The following is a 19,160-nucleotide window of genomic DNA, read 5'->3' as shown; positions in this document are numbered from 1 at the left end:
TGGAAGACACAGTGTAAAACCAAAAGGAAGGAAAAATATATTTTCAGATATTCATGTGAATATTAAGTTGATCCATGGATAAAATTGTAACCCAACATCCAGATCTCCACTTGGATTACAAGCAAAAAGTAGTTTTCCTTTTTGAGAGAGAGTAGGCTTGTTTGGGTTTTTTCCTTGTGTTGTACCTTCTTCAATAAATTCATGTAATAGCATGTAGTTTTCACATGTAACTTAGCTTCTGTTTTGTCACAAAGCAGAGAAATAATGTTTGTTTTCTAGTTTGTTTATCAACATCACTAATGAAATGCTTAGTGCAGGAGGGGACTCATTTCCTGGGTGCCAGATGCTTACTGAAACAGTCTACCAGATAAAATCTTAATCTGTGCAAGTCCATTACTTGAAGAACCTTGTGTGTAAGAGCAGGGGAAAAGGGTATGTGTGCTCCATTCAAATGGTAGCAAATATGTTGTTTATGTTAAGCTTTTGTCTTTCTCTCCCTACTGGGCATTGTACTGCCTACAGTTTTGATGCTGATAGTTTATCAGTGCTTGTTTTGTTTTAAGCTACTTATTTTTTAAACCCCCAGTGGTGAAAAGAAGCTACAGCAGCCTCTCACCACAGCCAGCTGTGTTTTACTTTACTTTTTGTGGTCTCTCTGTACTCAGTAATCTGGAAAGGGCTCAGCAATTGCATGGCCAAGGGAAAAATGGATCTATTTTGTCCAAAACTGTCTACCACAGAGCAAAAAAATTATTCTTGATTATGCTTTGTAGGCTGGCTTTTAAAGAGAGAAAGAGGTGACAAACTGTGTTTTCCTTTTCATTCCAGTCAATTAAGTTAAGCAACTTGAAACTGTGGTGAGCTGAAACACAGGAGATTCAACCTAAACCTAAGGAAAAACTATACTGTAAGGGTGACAGAGCACTGGAACAGGCTGCCCAGAGAGGCTGTGGAGTCTCCCTCTCTGGAGACATTCAAAACCCGCCTGGACTTGTTCCGGTGTGACCTACTCTAGGTGATTCTGCTCTGTCAGGGGTTGGACTGGATGATCTTTTGAGGTCCCTTCCAACTCCTAACATTCCGTGATTCTGTGGTGTTAAGACCGTTCATGAGAATCTGTTAATCAGCCACACTACCTTTGGTTATGTATTGGTCTCTCTCAGACTGGTTTAGGGCAATGCAAAGCCAAATAGAATTAAACACCGTGTGTTATTCAGTAGAGTTGTTGTTTTGCGACATGACTGAGCAGGTGACATTTTGTATTAGTCAAGTCTGAATAATAGATCCTTAGGCATACATTCCAATTTGGTTTTTACTGTGTGCGGTTGTGGTAATTTGAAATGAATTCATCTCACTAGTGTCATTAATTCCCCAAATCAATGTAGATTAAACTGAAATAAAGCTTTATGTGATGACATTGGAATAAAAAGATGTGTTTATGAGTTCAAGAACAACTTATTTTCACAACTCCTATTTGTTGGCTTAAAATCCACTCATTGTCTTAGTTTTCTGAGGCCATCTATCCAATGCTTACTCAGAAAATTACTAGAATATGAATTTAAATAACATTCTAGTTGAATTTGCATTGATCTGCAAGGTGCAAGGTATTTTCTATGCAAATTTTTGTAAGAATTGGTAAATTCTGCAGAGTAAAGCATATTAAAATATCCTTTATAAATGTTGCCCTGTCTTTCTCAGACGTCTTTTGAGATCTTCAGTTTGAAATTTACAACTATGCAGACTTCAAATGCCACTAGAATTTATCACTGCAAGCATAGACTGCATGCTTTGATTTGGAGTACGTTTCTGTTGTAATTTATTATAACCTTGTTGAGCTTTGCAAAAAGAAAATCTGAAAGCGCTCTAACCCATTTGGTGTGCTTCCATATGGCAAGAGATTTAATGGAAAAATGCTTTTATACTGTAGCTGTCATAGAGAGGTAGCTATGTATCGGTGCTGGAGTGTGGAAACGCATGCAAGGCGTAGAAGGCAGGCCAGGAGAATGTGGAGGTGGAGGAGATATGCAATCAAGTTGATATTGGAGTGGAGCTGCAGGCTCCATTAACCCAGGACAGTCACTTCATCATTCTTACTAAAAAGATGCATTCCTGTACATAATTCAGGGTATATTATTTCCATGAGCTCATAGAAATTGATAAAAATACAGTGAAAATGAGGTATTTTAGTTTTACTTCAAAGTTAAGTGTTGTGAGGTTAATCTTGTGTATGAATATAGAGCTGATTTTAGTAAGCTCTCAAAAAAGGGAGAGGAGAAATTTATAGCAGAGTAGATTAGAAAGAGAGTTTAGGAAGAGGGTAAAATTAGTTTTGACTGAACAGAAAATTAATTTTGTTAGATTATTTTTTTTATTGGTGAATAGAACACATACCTTTTGAGTTGGAATGTCTTATTGAATATAAAAGATGAATATGTTGTAAATGTATTATGTAGAAGTGCAGGGCTGTAGGAGAAACAGGACAAGTGACTAACATCTCAAGGAGAACAGAGGATTCTTCACAAAGCAAAGAGTGCTGGCATAGTCTTTTTACAGCCAGAAGCCCAGAGCTTTTACTCAATGAGGATAGTTATTTGGATCTTTTTCTGAAATTCAGAGCAGGTCCTGCAAGCAAGGTATTTCCGTTGAATAGCTTCTTAACTAGCATTTTTTATTGAGGTTATTTAAAAATAATCTGTTAATCCACTCCTGAATTGAGTCATTCCATGGACTATGAAACAGCTCCCTTAAGCTCATCCGTTTTTTTTCATCAGGCTAACTATGAATATGAAATAAAATACTGCAGGAAAGCCTGGATCATCTTGATGGTTCGTACTATAGGTCAGCTCTTTGTGCAGCCTAAGCTGACAACCTTTGTCTTCAAAATGAAGAAATGTTTGGTCTTCAAAATATTAATACAAAAAAAGGAGATCTGAAGGAAGACATTCATCTGTTTAACATACCATATTGGATCAGCAGCATGCTTTCCACCATTTATCTTGCACTCCTTAAATTTGTGAAGAGTACAAGCTTTGGGATTGTGGTGACTTAGTCCTAAAGTTTAGAAGCTGTGCTATACCTTTTTGTTAAATTTAATATGACTATTCAAAGCCCGTAAATTGATAAGTATGCCAGAGTATTGACACGCAAATTTCTGTAGATGTAAAGAGACCTTGCCTGTGGAGACTTCCCCAGTATGTGAAATTTGTTCTGGTTGGAGAGGGGGAAAAAAAAAGAATCTGTAATATTACACTCTTGTTATGGTGCTGGCTGTAACTAGTCTTAGAAATATAGTAAGCTATTTATTGATATCCTGACTTCTTACTTATGGGCAGGAAGGGGCTGTCTCAATTAAAAATGATGAAGCAGGGAGTCTCTTAATTTTAAATAGTCTTCATTTTCTGGAGTTTAACCTAGGCATAGATGAAGAATAATTGTGAATTTTTCTGTTCATATTTACTAGTTGCATTTGTATTTGTAGGGCAGAAAAATTGTATTTTTAATTTTTCATTTCCTATGTGAATGGCTGTTGTTTGGTTTGTTCACTGCACATAAGAATAGAAGACTAAATCCATTGCTTGTCTCTGAAAACTTGTATACAGAAAGAGGCCTGTAGAAATCAGTAAAATTTATCTTAATAAAGGAGCTGTCTACATGTTACATTCTCTCAGTAAGTTTTTGATTCACGGTGTTTTCTGTTACATGAATATGTTGAAAATACTGAGAGAGACCAGACATTCTTGAACAAGTGACAGCAAACAGTACGGTGTGTCACTGAAGGGCTTATGTTCCACTCCTCCTCAGCGCCTAACTGTGAATATGGAACTGCTTGTGCTAAAAGTATTTCTACAAGGGATATATACTGAGGAAAGCCCAGAGAAAGCAGTAGTGAATATACGGACTTTAGAAGTTGTAGTGTGTCTGTCTTTCTGTAATAAGGCTTTTTTCATCTAAAGGGATGATGTGAGCCATATCTGAGATACCAAGAGACTAGACTCAGGAACATATAAAGTTTTTATTAGTCTTATATTACAGCCCCATCTCTATTCCTCCCTCCCACTGTTGCCATGCAGTATCAGGTTTTCAAAGGACGTGTTGTTTTCTGAGAATAAAATGTTCCCATTAAGATCTAAGAAGACAAGTAGTGAAATAAGCTATGAGCATACCGTGACTGTGTAAAGGAATGAAATGGAACAAAAAAGAATGAGTAATAACATTGGCAAATAATTTTTTGCAGATAAAGATGTAATTTTACTTGTTTCAAAGGGTTGTTTTCCCTTTTTTTTAAAGATGATCCATGCAAAGCATTTACCACTTCAGCAAGTTGGTTTTTGTTTGTTTGATGGTTGTTTTTTTAATAAAAAGTCAAAGGAATGAAAAATCATTACTGAGAAATATTTCATATGTCCAATTCAAAATGTCTTTGTGCAAGTAATCTCTAATTTTTTTTCTCTGTTTTTTGTTTTACTTTTGTCACTTTGAATTTCCATACAGCATTGCTAGAGGGGAAGAGGAGAAATCATCTTAGTGTTTGTACATATTTGGCTTTCCTCATACAGTTGTAACACAACATTTTTCTGACATTGAAGCAGACTTTTTTTCTGAAATAAAAGTTTACTTTTTCCTTTGGCAACCAATTTTTGTCTTAAAGATGCAAAAAGCATTATGTGCTTCCTAATGTGGTTGCAATACATCTTCAGCTTGAGCTTCTTTGTATACAATGGGATGACAGCATGGATTATAGTACTTTGAATGTACACAGATTTCAGTGTAAGTGGAATGCTATTTTTGGAAACAGTGTTTTAATAAAAAATAATTAATGAAAGCATGCATACAGAATCAATTCTAGCAATTACATGAAATTTTGGGTTAGGGAAAGGAGCAGTACATGTTAAAATATTCTTTTAGTGAAAAATTGCTCAAGGAAAAATGATGGAGGTGGCTACTTTTAAATGAGGTTGCTTATATTATTTTATGCAGCTAGTTCAGAAGTATTTGCTTCAAAACCTGAAAAACAAATTAAAATTTTATTATGTTTTAAGCAGCCGTAAGGTAATCTAGAAATAATTTCTGCTTCAGTTCTCATTTATCCGTGCAAATTTATTTAGTATCTATTAACATGGTGTCACGAGGAAAAGCCTAAAATAATTAGTTATGTCTTGAAAGGCTCCCAGCTTTGTTATGCCTTCAGCTAATTCGGGTCTTAGGCCTAATTTAAATGTTTCAGGTGTAAGATGAATGTTGTTATGTTTGTGCCCATGAATATAGCCAATTGTTGAATTTCAAAAACAGAGGGATAGCTGTAATCTGCAAACAATGGAATGAAGAGAGGGATAACTCATGTCGAATCTCTGTCTCTTGGAAACTGGTTCTCTTAGGGTCACAGTGCCAGCCCATTCATTTACAACTATTTACTTGTTTCCTAACTTCCTTTGAACAAAGTTGTTTGAAAAAACCACAACTTCATTCATGAGTATTAAGGCAGATAACCAGTCTTGCCTTATACCTTCTTTTCTTGTGGGAATGACTCTTGACAAAAGTTAGCATTCTGATCTGTTGTTGTTGCTTTGTCCCGGTTGCCACAAGGACTCACTGCCCAAAATGCAATTTTTATCCCCCTCCTGCACCACGATGTCAGTAAGAAAGAGCACTTGATCAGTTCTCAGTGAAGCACCTCAGAGCTGGTTAGGTTTCTTCTTAATACTACAAAATTCTATTTGATCTTTTCTTAAATTCAGCAAGTAAAAATACCATACTTTTCTGTTTTATCGTGTATCTGCCGGTCAGTTCAGACATGTCACTCTGCTCACACTTAGTGTCTCAGTACCTAACCTAACTGTATACTCTGAGATCATCTTCCTGTCAATATAAATGCAGCCAGAGATAGCAACATACAGAGCTCCTTCTTTCCTGTCAGCTTTGGGTGAGGAATAACATATTCTAAATAGTGTCTTTCTTCATTAAAGCTGGTGGTGTGAAGCAGTGAGGTGAGTTCATCAAGTTATTTATAAAAAGTGCTTAGACTTTTTTTTATCTCTTCTGAGGATTTTCTAAATAAAAAAAAACCAACCAGGAATCATTGCCAGTAGTTTGAAGTCTAGCATATATCCTCTGCTTCTGATGGTAAACCCATGCTGCTTGGCTCATGTATGTGTCCCTCATACTAGTGTTCCTAATGTATGGGCTGGTGTGTATCTGGAGTTATGTATGTAACATGCCAGTCATCAGGAAATGCTGAAGTGTGTTAGTGAGTCTTGTATTTCTAAGTTATTTGAACAATTTTCTATACTAAAACCTGAAAATTGGTAGGTGAAATACGAAATTGGCAGCAGCTCTGCCTGATGACACTCTGAGTACCTCTCAAAAGCTCTTCATCAGAAGACATATTATTGGGGGGCAAATGGCCAAAATCTTCTCTTTAGTCTTTCTGCCTGTAGTGGGAATGATTACCTGAGTGAAGTGCAATAGTGCCACTTAAGCCAGTGTATCTTGTGGCTCTTCGGATGTCTCTTAAAGCTGTTCCTTTAAGGCATGCCCTGTTCAGAAGTACAAGGGGAGGAAAATGAGAATGATTAACTAAACATGCAGAGAGGACATTTTCTGGTACAACTGTTTTTTCAAGAATATTGTAAAATTCAGTTACAGTCTAGTTTGTTTCCCTGTTGTGTTTTAAATTTCAACAAACATCTTGTTTTAAGCCTGTTTTCTCAATATTGCAAGATTATTTTTTTTCCCATCTCCCTACATACAAACAGAAAAAATATGATGGCCTCACTGGACAATTTTTCTCTAATCTTACAGGTTTTGGAGGATGTTTCATAAATCACTTGCTATTTGTAGCAAAGGTGCCATCAGTACCAATTTTCCAAGTCATCTTTTTATCTGAGGAGTGATGTTTTGCTTCAGCTTCCAAAGCTATTGCATGCTGGACAATCGCCTGATGGGCTTTATCTGAACCTGTAATGGTTTTTTGTCTTTCCTCTGTTTTTTCTTTTCCTGTATTTTTTTTTCCTTTCACCCATTTCTCAGTTGTGCTGACACTGGTTTAATGCACAGGTGAGTAGAGACTATCTTTGAATTACACGTGTAAATCCAGCCTGTCTGTTCATCAGAATACCTGTAATGGACTACCCTGGCCGTCGCAGTAGTTGCAGTATCCATATGTACACCTATACTGGCAGCATCACCCTCGCTTACTCAAACAGGTTTTGGGTTTTTTTTAATACTTTGAGATGTGAATAAAGATGGTTCAAGGATCAGGTTTTAGATGCTTTAAAATAAAATTTTGTAACCCTTCCATCCATATAAAACATTTGTATGCACAGCGTCCACATGAAACAATTGCAAATCTATGCTAAATTTTAGGAGCTGATGTAATGAGTGTTCCAAGACTAAGTGTTTTTGTGGAAGCAGCACATCTCAATGATTTTAAATGAAGTCTGATTTTTAACATCATGCAGATGCAGTCACCTTCCATCTGACAGACACTTTGTCTTGCAGAAAGTTCAGAATAACTCACTGAAAACTGCATGAGACCTGGTCCCTATTCCAGGGAGAGGGAGAGAGATCACCAGGGCAATTACTGCCTTGAACAGGTCAGACCTATGTCGTCAGAGGTTTATGCTTATTAATGCATACCTTTTGTGCACCAGTCAATCATTAGGTAGATGTAACTCTTCTTAAAACCTGCCTATTTTGTAGTGTGGCAAAGTACCAGAGACCCTGACTACTGGTCTCTAACTGTTCTTTCTGAAAAATAACAAGCTTACAAGCTGCAATATCCATTTCCACATAGCAAAAAAAAACCCCGAAACAAAACCCCAACACCCCCCCCCCCCCCCCCCGAAAAAAAAAAACCAAAAACAAAAACAAACAAAACAAACAAAAAAAACCTACACAACAAAAACCACTCCACCAAACAAAAAAACCCAATCATAAAAATAATCTTGCTTTAGGCATCCTGGTTGTGATTGACTGTAATGAGCAGAGATCTTGCAGCAGATTATGTTGTCACCATACAATTATTATGCTATCACTTTGGAAAGATGCTAAAACTAATAACCAACACTTAGAAAAATTGCTTTCAAGTGTCCGATTACAGTCTTAAATAAATCAGTCACCTTCTTTCATTTCTTATTTAAGAGTGTTTTAGAAACACCAACAACAAACACCTCTCACAAACCGAGCAAAAAACAACTCATACCTAAAGATAACAACAAAGAAGTTGAAAGGGAAAAAAAAGACTCTGAAATATGAAATACACAAAGTAAGTAAATTGATGTGGGATGTTCTTCTGATACATACACTAATTATGTTTATACCAACATAAATATTTATGAACCACTGAGGATACTGCTTTTGAAACATACCCTGCAAAGCAACAGTTTCATTCTGTGGATATCAGTCTGATTCAAAACTCGTTTTCTTTCCAAATGAAGGTGAAAAGTCAGATTTTTCTGAGATGAAAAATCAGGAAATTATTTCCACTCCTATAGAACTTAAAATGTTCATAGTACTGTTTACATCTGTTTATTTACTAGTAAGCAGAAGGAAAATTAATCAGTGTAAATGTACTGGTTAATTTGGCAGAGTGCAAATGAGAATTTGAAACTCTTGAGGCTTCTCCTTTCCTTCTCAGGTTGCTCACACTTCTACAAGGAGTTTGTGGGATGCTTGTATTTTCCTAGCAAAATGGTCAGTCAGTTTTGACTTTGGTTAGTATCATTCTTCTTTAACTACTTACATGTGTTTTCTGGTTAATGAGAATCCCCATCTGAACTAGTTAGGTGTTTTTTCAATCAGCAACATGTCTTGTGGTGTTGGATAAAAATTCCTTTTAAAACCTCAGCATATCATACTGAAACACTGTATTGGTTTGAGTGGAAATACCAAAGAATTGGTGCATAATACTGTGGTGTGTTCTGATTTGGGGTTGGTGGTTTTGCTTTTTCTTTAAATAAAGCTAGAAAACGTTGAACCAACATTTGTGTTAGTAACTGGACATAGATCTCATCACTCTTTCTCGAGGTAATATCTCATGCAGAGTTACTGTGCTGTTTGGTGCTTGAAGTGGGGCTATGGGATACAAGTGAGAGCAGCATCACTTTTCCCAGTGGCATGCTGCAATTTTGTGGATCAGCAGCTATGCTTGGAGGACTTGCAGCCGTTTCTGCTGATTGCTGCAGGCAGTCCAAGTGGACTGGGCTGGACTTGTGCAGAGTTATTTATCTCCCTACAAGGCAGCATGGGGCAGCTGATAGGCAGTGTGTTAAAAGTTGTTGGAGGCAGTGGCTGCTGGCTCAGAGCTTCAGCTGGATCTTTGCATCTCGATCCCTGTAAGCAGCAGGCTAGTCCAAGCTTGGCTAGTTCTAAACTCAACAAGAGCCTCTACTACTCCTGATCTTCTTGTTTGTTTTTTTTTTTCTTCTTTTATTTCTTTTTAAAAAAACCCCATGTTTTTCCAGTTTCTGCTGGGTCTAATTCACCCTTACTTTTTCCCTTCTTCAAACCCTACTGTTGGGTTAAATAACTTCAGTGACACACTAGCTGCCAGCTGTTAAACTCAAGCACACATAGATGGGATATATTTTGAGCCTTTTTACCTGTTACAGCTCATCCAGAGTATTGCTGTCTGAGAAGGGGTTTAGTATGAGCATTTGAAAGTGGCGTATGTGACATTCAGTTTTACTTGTTGCCCACACTCCGAGTCCTTTGTCTGCACATACTCTTCATTAATCTTATCCCATGTATCACGTTTAATAACTACAGGAAAGCAGACTGATTAACTGATACATCCTATCTCACGATTGCTTTAAACTATTATCAAAGCATATGACTCTCAAAATGTTTTGTATTTCTGTTTTCCCCAGCATGTTTGAATTTTACAGATGGCTAATATTTCAATCATCCCACAGCAGTAGCCCTGAAGCAGAAGCGATAGTTGGCCAATCTTTATCAGTGTCAGTAGCTGGCATTTATTTTCATCTGCTGTTTATTAAAAACAAACAATCAAAACAAAAAAGCAAAAAAATCCCCCCGCAAAAAAAAACCAAACACACCTGACCTAACCTTAAATCCTCAGTGCGTGATTATTTTGCATCAGCCTCATAGATTCTTTTCCTCAGAGATAGAAGTACAATAAAATTTTAAATATCTTCCTGCTAAGGAGTGGAATTGAAGTAGTTGTAGAAAGAAAATACACTGTGTTGAACAGTAGGAGTGCTGGATTTTGCCAGGAATGTGGTTTTGGGTTTTGGTTGTTTTTGTGTTGATTTTTTTTTTTAATTGCTGAGGCAAGTCTGTTTCTTGAAACAAATTATTTTGAGAGAACTCTGTAAAATAAACCTGACTTTAAAATGCTTGCAACTCTTCTCATTTTGGAAGGCTTTCTGTATTCTGAGACATTGATAATATGCAATTCTGACTCATAATGTTTGCCTTTCTTCTTAAAAATGAGTTTGAATTTACTAGTCAAGCACTGCATGCGTTACATTGGAGTGGTGTTGTCAAGCTCCATAATAAAACACTCGAATGCTTTGAAATATGTCTGCATCTTACTGATCTGTGTTTTCTAAAGAGTATGTAATTGGAAGATATGATTATATCCAAAAACTTCTCTGACATATGTTGCCAGAATGTTTAATTGCTGAGTTAGGAACCTGCAAGGATTTTACTGTAAGAAGTTTCATATCAAATGTGTTATATGGCTTATTTTGCAAATAATTTTACTGGGTTTTTTTCTATTTCAGTGTGGTGAAATTCTTTGCTAACATTAACATTTTCTACATGTTCTTACAAGCTTCTGTCAAATTTTGTACTCCTTTTATTTCTATAAACTTTTATTTTGAGATTAGGATATTGACTCTTACTTTCTATGCTGGTTTCTGCATATTTTTTTTTTAATTTTTTTTGGTCCAAGGACTCAGGGAAGGCCTTTGAGCTTCAAAACTTATCTCAGAGACTATGTCCAGACCTGATTACATGGTAGTTGCATTCACTCACAGCACATCAGTTAATTATGCATTCATCAGAAATGAGCCAGGCTATTTAAGCACAGAAAGTTTGCCAGTCAGCATGCAGTGGTGAGATGTGCTGGCGTCTATCACAGATACGTCAGACTTCTCTCTTCCTGTTTCTTCAGGAGCTCTGTACAACATTATCATTTGTTCCGTATCTCAGAGCAAAGTGAAATGCTAGGCCATGTCATATAATACATGTCTGAAAGACCTGCTGAGGACCATGCTCATAACCTGGCTTCTCAACTCCAGTGTTACTTTGTGAGTAAAGCTGGCCTTTCAAGGAATTGATATCAATGAAATGCAATCAGAGGATGTGAAATAACCTCCTCAAGTAAGGGTTGTTACAACACTGCTACCTTGTGTTTGAAGTGCAAGCCATGGTTTCAGCCTGGCTACCCTCTTATCAATCTAGAAAACATACACTTGAAAACAACAAGGATAATCTGTTGTGGTGCATTGACCCTGGCCAGATGCCCGCCAAAGCTGCTTTATCACTTCCCCTCCTCAGCTGGCCAAGGGAGGAGAAAATACAACAAAATGCTCATGGGTTGAGATAAGTACAGGGACAGAACATTCAATTACCAGGGGCAAAACAGACTCGACTTGGGGAAATCAGTTTAATTGATTGCCAGATGAGAGTAGGATAATAAGAAATAGAAACAAATCTTAAAAACACCTTCCAGTACCTTCCCTTCTTCCTGAGTTCAACTTCACTCCTGACTTTTTCTACCTCTGCCTCTCTGAGTGGTGCAGGGAGACAGGGAATAGGGGTTGTGGTCAGTTCATCACTTGTTTCTGCTGCTCCTTCTTCCTCAGGGGGAGGACTCCCCACACTTTCCTCTGCTCCAGCATGGGATCCCTCCCACAGAAGACAGTCCTCTCCAACTTCTCCCTTATGCAAGCGTACTTGCTGCTTCCCTGTCTTTCCCCCACCTCAGATAAGATTATTTTATTTTATTTAAACATTGTCATTCTGATGCTCTGCTTTGTCTTTCACTACTGCCCACTTCTCCATCCTCATGTCTCTCTTTCTTGCTAGTTTTGACATCTGTTGTCCTTTCTGTAGCATAATTAAGTTTCTGGTGAATGTCCAAACTCCAAAGGCAAGTTGGTATTTTTTTTTAATATATGTGTATGTATTTTTTTAATTTATGAGCTGCTTTTTTAATTGGTCCAAATTTTAATTTCACATTTTCTTATTTTGTGCTGTTAAAAAATGCACAGTTATTTAATTTTAACTAAATTTGTTCCTATAGAAAGAACAAAATATTACAGAACTCTCATTTTTTATTTGTCATATGAAAAGCTTTAACTTTCCTCTATATCAAATACTATTCAAGTGTTCTCTTTGGTTTACATTTTCTTTTTCAGTAACATAATTGTTTGTGAATCATACAGTGGTTTGGGTTGGAAGAGACCTCAAAGTTAATCTAGTTCAAACCTCCTCTTTCAAAATTAGAGGATGAGATTCTGGACTTACTGAGCCCTGTAAGACAATGTTCTTTATTTAATATATTATGGCAAAAGTTTTGCCATCTTTGTGTGAACTCTTCCTGATCCAGTCTGATCTTTGATTCACTTCTTAAGCCCGCTATCCTGTCAGTTGTGGTATCAGTCAATACCCAGCAGTACACCACACAGAAAGATTTAGCTAGAACTTTGACCACATCTTCTGTTCAGGAATGTTTCTCGTTATAGGTTCTGTATGTTTTTTTTAGTTTTCTTTTTTTTTTTTTTAGTCTTTTCAATGTGTTGTGGAATGTTTCTGTTCCTAAATATTTCACTGAGCTCTTGGAAGTGTTTAGCTAGATAATGTATGCTGTGGTGTATGTGTACATAGAGCATGGTGGAAGTATCCAAGTCATAGTCTGTTGTTTTTACCAAGACACAGCTAATAGGAAACACCAAAATGGAAGCTGTTATAGTGTAGCAGCCACACAAACAGCTTACAGTGTTACTCAGTCTTTTAAATACTTATGTGGGCACAGAGTAAAACTTCAGTCCGAAATAGATTATTTTACACTGGGGGCAGAGTGCTGAAATGTATACTTTCAGGACTGGAAGCTTCTAAGAGTAGGTTAGTAAAATAGCTATCCTGTCAGCGTCACTTCTAGTCTAGATAAATTCTCATGGTACTCTTTCATGCCCATTAGTGTGAACTGCAGAAACTCTTGGGCTCTGCTCACTAAAGCATTTGAGGGAAAACATTACTCTGGCCCTAGGAAGTGAATACTATTATCAGTGACACTATTAATATCTCATTGAATACTCTTTTGATGGAGCACTACAAATAAATAAATATCCAGATAAATGTTTTTTTTCTGTGTAAAAATATTTCTACTAAATACAAAGATGCTGGCATAACCACATTGTGCTTTGCTTCTGCTGAAAAGTGAAGTAAACCTTACTAAGCAATGCCATGGTCTGTCCACTGTGCCTGTGCCAGACTACTCCTCTAAGCAAGCAAGCTCCTCAGTCATCCAGCCTTTCCTAGTACAGGTATACAGAGGTGGTGCTTTTGAGTAGAATCTGTTGATTTCATGTTGTATGGGATTTTTTTCTGCTGGTCAGTTTTATCAACATTATAAAATTGTATGGTACAACTCCAACTTTTTTTACATCAGTAGGAAATGAGAGAAGACAGGCCAACCTTGATAAGAAAGGAGAGAAGAAAGTCATTTATTGGTATACCACAACCCAGAAGATTATATTTGATTTTAACCATTGTTTGAAGAGAGGGAAGAACTGTGCTTCAATGTTATCAGAATCTCACCTGAAATATGAGACAGCTAGAGCTTTGTGTAACCAAGCTAGCTCCTTTTAAGATACAGTATGTGAGGATGTGTCAGCAGGCCTAGAGCTGTTTAAGGGATATTGCTGAAAATGGGAACTATAAGGGAATGTATTGTTTTCAGAAGCTAAAGGTATTTCTGTTCTGTGCCACACAGATGTATGAGCAAGCACAGAGATCTTAATATATTCCTGCAGTGCTTTGAATTATAATCATTCTCCCAAAAAGAGCTTCCTAGATAGACCATAGTCAGCCCTGTGTCATAGCATATGAATCTAATAGAGATGAAGTAAAATGTACTTCACAGAAGTCTAGGATGGGAGTTTGTTTCTTTGGTTTCTCTTTTACTTTGCAGCAGTATTTTCCTCTGAATTTAATTGGCATTTTAAAAAAATTGCTTTCTCTAGTTTAAAATGAAGTCTTACGAGAGAGAAGTATGCAGTATATGTAAAAAAAAAAATAATTGTGACCTTCTGAGAGAAAAACTTCATGACATCTACTCACAGCTGAAGATCAACTGTATTTAGGCTTGACAACCTATGTACCAAGCAATTGTGTGATGTGATTTGAAATGGCTGGTATATTAAAATAGGAAAATTACAGTATACTGGACCTTTTAACGGTAGTATAAAATTATTACAGTAGCTTTTGAGAGCACAGTCTCTGTAACCATTTGCAAGCTTCTATAAAAGAGAAATAGTAAATTATGAAGCCTCTTGAATTTAAACAGAGTCTCTCATATCAGAATATTTGCTTCTCTGGATGATTTGTTTGTATTAACCTGTGCCTGTTTGCCTTAATGACTGGGAATAATAAAGTTGATCTCTTTGCTTTGACAAGAAGGTATTTATGGTCAGTCATGTATACTATGAAATTATATCTTTTGGAGAAGAAAAGGTCAGTAACCAGTAAATGCCCTTTTTATAAAAGTATAAAAAGTAATAAAATACTTTGAGGTGAATATAGATTCTAAAGTTAACATTTTTCTGCAGAGCAATATACAGATGCAATGAAGAGATGGAAAGTATACTGTCAGAATTAAGTTTTTGCCAGAGGTGATAATCCCCAAAACACAAATCTTATTTTATGAAACAGTCTTATACAAAAAGTTTCACAAGTACCAGTAGATATCAAAAAGTGAAAAGCTGTGGTTTGTGCATCTAAGGATAATATTCTGAAAACTTATTTCAAGTTATCTTGAAGGTTTTTTTAATGCTTTTGTGAGTTTTTTAATTTTATTCAGAGCTTCAACAAGTAACCATAGAATTTGGAAGAAATTGCAATTAGTATTGCATTTGATCCTTATGATATTGAGGAGGACCACCATGCTAATTTTCCTTAAGATTTCTCAGGGCAGAGGGGGAGGTTTAAAGCCTCAGTAGGAGAATGTTCATTAAATTCTTGGATATTGAAAAGATAGGTAGGACATTTGAAAGTGCTACTTACCTATGCAGACCGTGTGAAAATGCAGTACAGGCTTCCATGTTGGTTTTAGTAATAAAGAATAGTCTGTAAAAGGAGGAGGAAAAAAGAAAAAAATAATTACTGTCATGTCCTGCAAATGAATGAAGGCTGGTGGAGTGTGCTAAGTGGAAGCATCACTTATGCTTCTTGTATTCTTAGGTCCTTTACTAGGCACCTGGTTTTGGTGACTGTTTGAAATGGGCAACTAAATGGACATTTATTCTGATTCAGTAGAGTTTACTGGTATGTTAAGAAATAGGACTGGAATGTTATACCTGAATAGTGTTAAAGTCACACTTCCGAACAGTTTGCTGTGCTAACAGTTGAGATTGAGAAATATTAAAGAAGAGAAGAGAGGCTGTAAATGCAGAAAAAGGACAATGGCATCCTGGGTGTATATTAAGAAGAGTGTGGCCAGGAGATTGAGGGAGGTTCTCCTCCCCCTCTTCTCTGGTGAGGCCACATCTGGAATATTGTGCCCAATTCTGGGTTCCCCAGTTCAAAAAGAACAAGGAGTTACTGGAGAGAGTCCAACATAGAGCCACTAAGATGATGAGGGGACTGGAGCATCTCCCATGTTTGGAAAGGCTGAGAGAGCTGGGTCTGTTTAGCCTGGAGGAGATTGAGGGGGGAATCTCATTAGTGCTTATAAATATCTAAAAGGTGGGTGTCAGGAGTTACTTTGATAGAAATTTGTTGCAGTGGAAGTGTTGAAATTCTGTTCCAATGTGTTCAGTCTCCAGCTCATCAGCTTTAAATAGGATCTTTTTATAGTATTTTAGATAATTTTAAAACTTTTTCAGCCTTATACACCTAATTAAACTTCTTCTCTTAATGTATCAAAAAAACTACTTGCTTTAAATACTTTGAAGTATTTAATGTCATTCTTAATTCAGAATACAAGTAAACTAAAATAACAGGCTATTCCTGGCACTGCCTGCTGCATCTTTTAAATATGCTTTCAGTTCTGCTTAGCATGATTCTCTAAGAGAAAATTGCTAGTAAAGATATCTAAGGAAGAGAGATCAAGAAAACTTAAATGACCTGTGGGGTACAGCTTCAAAGTAATCATCAGCAGCATAACAGCACAACTACTTTGTGTTGTAAATGCATTTCTTACCTAATAAATAATTGTGGTGTAAGTTTTCATTATAGTAATAGAAAATTTATTTGTTGGAATTGTGATCTTGAAATCTTGTACATAGTAAAGTTGTCCAATATGCACAGTATGTAGGAAGTAGCAGACTTTAATTAGTTCACGGATAAAATTAGTATGCATTGCACTTCAATGATTTGTCTGTGTTTTGTTTCTCTAATCAAGATTTCAGTTAATTTCGGCTTTGTTCTCTGCCTCCCCCACATTAGTTCCATTGTCTTGATTTGCATCGTTTGTAGCAGCTGGCTTCTTGTCAATCTGTAGTTTGGACCTTTACATCAAACAGCAAATTAATTACAGGAAAAGAAACCCCAATAGTACTTCTATGCTTAGAGGCTTTCACAATTATCAAGAAGTGAATGTTGCTGATTCTTGTCAGAAATGAGAAGTGGAATGTGGGAAAGGGAGAAGTACATACTTTACAGGTTTCATTAGTTATCTCTAAAAGTGTGTGTCATTGAGTTATCTGTGTATCCCTTTTCCTAGTATCTCCCCTCATTTGCTGCAAAATTAAAGTAGGAAAAAATAGCAGTTAAGAAAAAAAAAAGTAGTGAGATGTGTATTTTTGTTAGAAGATGCATAGCCTTAATGCATCTCAAGTGTGAAACCATTCTGGAGTTTGTTGGAAGGCCTGCTTGCATCATAAACCTTGTTTACTTTTTCCTTATATCATATCTTAAAAACATAACCAAAAATGCCTATTTTAATTTCTTCTGTCGTTATTTATGTACTTCTATTTCTCTTAAAAGAGAAATCAAGGGACGCTTTTAAATCAGGCAACACATCCAAAAAGCTCATGAGTATGTTCTCCAGAAAGTGTCTGTAGAAACACTAAAAGCACAAGCAGTCAGTGTTTAGGCTCTCAACATGCTTTTGAGACATCAACAAGCATTTTAGTCTTCCATCAAGTTGCTGCATTACATTAAATTCCTTTAATTCTTAATGCCCATTAGTAATGGCTAGAACATTGCTTTTGTATTTTGCTGCACTTCTATTACTCTTTAGAAAAAAACCAAGCCAACAACATGCAGCATTCAAACAACACTGGCTATGGTGGTGGGGAAATAGGCAAAGCCAAGTAGAGGCAGAGAGAGTTGGTATGTGGTGTAAACATGGAGGAGGTATGCTCTACTTACAATGAAATACTGTATTGAAATGATGCACTAGTTCAGTGTAATTTATTCACTGTCTTCTAGTGCTTATTTCCCTGTTTTTGTGTTTTTCTTGAACAAATAGGTATGATTTCCTTGTCTGTCTTTTCAAGATACATATAATCTCTGACTTTCTGATGGTTTTTGCTGTCTTTAACTGAGCTGTCTCATGCAGTCTGTCTTTTCAATAGTGCGCAGATCAGGAAAGAAGGCAATACCTTGCCCAGCTCTTAAGAGAATATTGAATTTGGTTAGATACAGTGTCTGTTTTGTAGCAATATCTTTCCTCATTTTCTGTACCGTATTGTTAGCACAGTTTAAGAGCTCAGTCCAGCATTATTCCAAGATCATTTTCAAAGTCCTGCTGTGATTCTGATTCTTTTATATTTGTCTCTGGTTTTGAGCTGAATATGAAATCTAGTGGTTTAGCTTTTGAACGGGAAATTTAATTTACAGCTTGTCAGTTCGTTTACAAAGCGAATACCACTGTGAAGGATTCTCCTAAATATATATGCAGCCTTTCTCTTTTGTTCTCTGTTCATTTCTTTGTTCCCACGAAGCATGGAAATACACAAAAATCACATTGAAAATCTAAATTCATAGCTGTCACTGCTGACCGCATCCTCCAAGCCTTCCAGGCAGCACAGGCTGTGCGAGACAGCAGATGGTGGCTGCACACGCAGGGTATCCATCCAGGAAACTGCGCTTGCCTTCTCTCAGCATCCCTGCGCTTCGTTTGCCCACAGAACTCCAGCTTATTGACAAAACTTGAGTAACTGCTTGTAGAAATCGTTAGGATCCTTTTTCTAACAAAAAAATAAAATAGTAAAATAATACAATAACAGAAACCCTCTTAAATTTGATAATACTACCTCCTGTACATATTTCTAGGTGTGTCAGTTGTTATCTCTTCTTTATGATGAGTAAGTATTCTATGTAATCTCTGTTGATTCATCACAATAATCATCGGCTTTGAAATGTGTGTTTAATTTTCAGGGTACTTAACATGTTTTAATCCTGTGTAAAATAAATAGTCCAAAGTGACTGAGAGACTGCTGGGCAGCGGGTTGTAGCTCCAGTTAGGACCATTAAGTCTGTCTGGACTTGTATCAAACTGTAATAATGACAGTCTATAAAACAAGAAAACTTTGCATACATGGAAGTCATTCAAAATACTGAGTCCAAATTGCTATGAATGTTTAGCTTTGACAGCTGAGATTTGCTTCGGTGATTCTACATAAGAGAAGCTAAGCTGGTACTTATTTGATAGAATTGCAACTTTTTTTTTTCCTGCATTTTTTAATGGAGTGTGGTCTAAGTCTGAATATACCTAATCCTTGTCTTAAAGTGAAGTCTATTCTCTAGTTGTGTGATCTAGATAATCAGGATGAGACTGGCAAACTTGTGAAGCATTACTCTAGAAATCCCCACTGAAATACAACGATAACTACACACACGCAAAGGGACCGTAATGTGTGGGCACACAGAGGAACCCAGCACTCAAACATGCTTCATGCCAGCCTGAAACCTGTCCATGGTACTCATGACACTGTTATATTTGGAAAAGGACCTCCCCTTGCAAG

The 19,160-nt window shown here is 36.6% G+C and overlaps 1 protein-coding gene across 1 annotated transcript in view; it reads left to right on the top strand.

Moving 5' to 3' along the window:
• Nucleotides 1–19,160, top strand: part of GBE1 (glucan (1,4-alpha-), branching enzyme 1) — a gene marked incomplete at both ends in the record, with an annotated part of 128,666 nt that overhangs the window by 69,521 nt on the left and 39,985 nt on the right. The window lies entirely within an intron of this gene.

This window comes from Mesitornis unicolor, unplaced genomic scaffold, assembly GCF_000695765.1.
Source record: "Mesitornis unicolor isolate BGI_N332 unplaced genomic scaffold, ASM69576v1 scaffold6364, whole genome shotgun sequence".
Classification (NCBI taxonomy): domain Eukaryota; kingdom Metazoa; phylum Chordata; class Aves; order Mesitornithiformes; family Mesitornithidae; genus Mesitornis; species Mesitornis unicolor.
This window is presented reverse-complemented; position numbering and strand designations above follow the sequence as displayed.